Here is a 2,782-nt window from a genome sequence, read left to right as displayed (position 1 = left end):
TTGGCTTAGAGGTGATGTTTCTCATCAGTTGCTGGGCAGAAACTACTGAGGAAGGTTGAAATTAAAACTGAAAGTATATTGAATTGTACACATTGAAGAAAAATTCCAGCCCTATCTCCCTTAGTGTTTATGTTTCTCTCTTTCATTCTTGCGTGTACATGTATATAAGTATTTCTATATATTTACTTATCTTATGTCTTTTTTCATAATAGAAATATTAGCAGAACAAAATGGGAAAAGATTTTAATGTGGCGAAGAGAGAAAGATGTGCACTAATTAAAATGCTATTGGGGCAGTTTGCTAACATTTGCTTGCATGAATATGGGTACATGCAGGAAGAGGAGATTTTACTAGAGTCAAATAAACATATAAATGGAAAGAAAACGAGACACAATGCACTTTTTTTTTTTTTGAAAGGGACTGTCACTCTGTCACCCAGGTTGGAGTGCAGTGGCAGGATCCCGGCTCACTGCAACCTCTGCCTCCTGGGTTCAAGCAATTCTCCTGCCTCAGCTCCCTAATAACTGGGATTACAGGTGCTCGCCACCATGCCCAGTTACTTTTTGTATTTTTAGTAGAGATGGGGTTTTGCCATGTTGGCCAGGCTGGTCTTGAACTCCTGAGCTCAAGTGATCCTCCTGCCTCAGATCCCAAAGGGCTAGGATTACAGCCTTGAGCCACCGCACTCGGCCAACAGTGCACATTTTTAAGTACTTCCAGCATCCAGGCATAGGATCTGTTAATAAATAATATAATTTTTCTGGTTTCCAGAAGCAGTGCTGCTTGACATGTTTTACCTTTTTCAGCAAATTTTTAGTGCAGGTGTTTCTGAGCATCTCCATTCACCCTCAGCTCCTGGTTTGTGCTACATTGTATTTTCCTGTGTATTTGTTTCTCATGCTGCCAGTGGAGTACATATTCTCTGAGGCCGGACTCTAGACAAACTGTGAATGCTGTCTCTGTAAGATGTCTGTGAAGCAAATTGGTTCTTCTTGTGGTCTAGGACCTCAAAACACACTTTCTGGGATTGCAAGTCAATGATCAAAGTTCCTAAGGCTAAGATGTGACTGCGGCTAGTGGAATTTAATTATATTGCAACAGTTTGAATGTAGACTGTGTGGCATCTGGTTGAGAAGGCTGGTCGCTTCTGGATCATGCATTTCCTGTTTCTTCTTGGTGATAAGACCTAATTTTCTTAGGTACAGCAACGTGCTGTTTCATCTCATAGATAGCAGAGGCCAAGGGACTAAGTTGGAACCAGTGGTTTGTAGGTGACAGTTGTGGTCTTGTGCTTCTCCCAGAGAGCCTTCAAAGGTTGGACCAAAATAGCTGGGAGTGTGAGGGTACACTCTCCATACTTCCTCTTCCTCTTGCCTACAATGTAGACTTTTGACCTGGAGGTGCAGCAGCCCTCCTGGGACCATGAGGCAACCTTGAAGTTGGAAGCCACATGTAGAGACAGCAGAGAATGAAGTCAGAAGCAGTCTGGGGCATGAATGACATCTCTGAGGTGCCAGATCAGCCCTGGACTGCCACCACCTGAATTCATTTTACATGAAAACAAAAAGCAAAAAAAAACAAGGAAACTCTTGTTTTGTTTAGGCCAGTGGTATTTCTGGTCTCTGTTATCAGGAGCAGAAGTACAAATTTTTTTCCTCTCCCTTTTTCCTCCTCAACGGTTTATCATAAAACTTCTAAAACATATAGCAAAGGTGAAAGAATTTTCAGTGAATACCAGTTACCTACCATATAAATTATATTGATAGAGCTAATATTTTACTAAACGTTCTTACTTTATTATAATATTCCATATCACTATTAATTCCCTATCCATCCATTATCCTTATTTATTTGTTCATTTGCTTCTTTTTTTTTTTTTTTTTTTTTTTTTTTTTTTTTTTAGATAGAGTCTTGCTGTGTCTCCCAGGCTAGCATGCAGTGGCATGCTGTTGGCTCACTGTAATGTCTGCCTCACAGTTTCAAGCGATTCTCCAACCTCAGCCTCCCGAGTAGCTGGGATCACAGGCACCTGCCACCATACTCAGCTAATTTTTGTATTTTTAGTAGACGGGGTTTTGCCATGTTGGCCAGGCTGGTCTCGAACTCCTGACCTCGGGTGATCTGCCTGCCTCTGCCTCCCAAAGTGCTGGGTTTTCAGGTGTGAGCTACTGCACCTCATTTACTTATTTTTAAATTCATAGTCTATCAGAAGCTGTGTTGCTTGAAATTATGTCAGTGAGAACGATCACCCACCCTTGCCTGAAGGATCCAAATCACTTTGACACAAAGAAGCAGCTGAGGTGCTAAACTTCAGATTAGGAGTTTCTGGGCCCAATAATTCATATCTCTCAAGTTTGTAATTTCCAAAGTATCAGGCTCCTTGCTCCATTTCTCATATAGTTCTTCACACAGAACTCTGGGAAAGAAGTCTTGGGAAACAAATGGATGTGAAATGGGGCAGAAATAAATTCAGTGACTCAACAAAGTTTTACTGAGAATCTATCATCTAGTAGGTCTCAGGCACTGAAGTTCAAAATCAGTGAGTAGAGGTTACATAATGGAGTGGATAAGAGCACTAATTCTCAAGCCAGGTGGCCTGCATGACCTTGAGCCAGTTACCTAACTTCTCTGTGCCCCAGTTTCCCTATCTGTAAAATAAGGACAGTAACAGTACCTGACTTTTAGGGTTGCTGTTGTGAGGATGGAATGAGATAATGCATACAGTTTGGTAACAACAGTGTATCAAAAACAATAAGTCACAAGAATGTATGCTTAGTAAAAT

Source organism: Rhinopithecus bieti, unplaced genomic scaffold (genome assembly GCF_001698545.2).
Source record: "Rhinopithecus bieti isolate Rb0 unplaced genomic scaffold, ASM169854v2 scaffold_32760, whole genome shotgun sequence".
Taxonomy (NCBI): domain Eukaryota; kingdom Metazoa; phylum Chordata; class Mammalia; order Primates; family Cercopithecidae; genus Rhinopithecus; species Rhinopithecus bieti.
Note: the sequence above shows the minus strand (reverse complement) of the source record.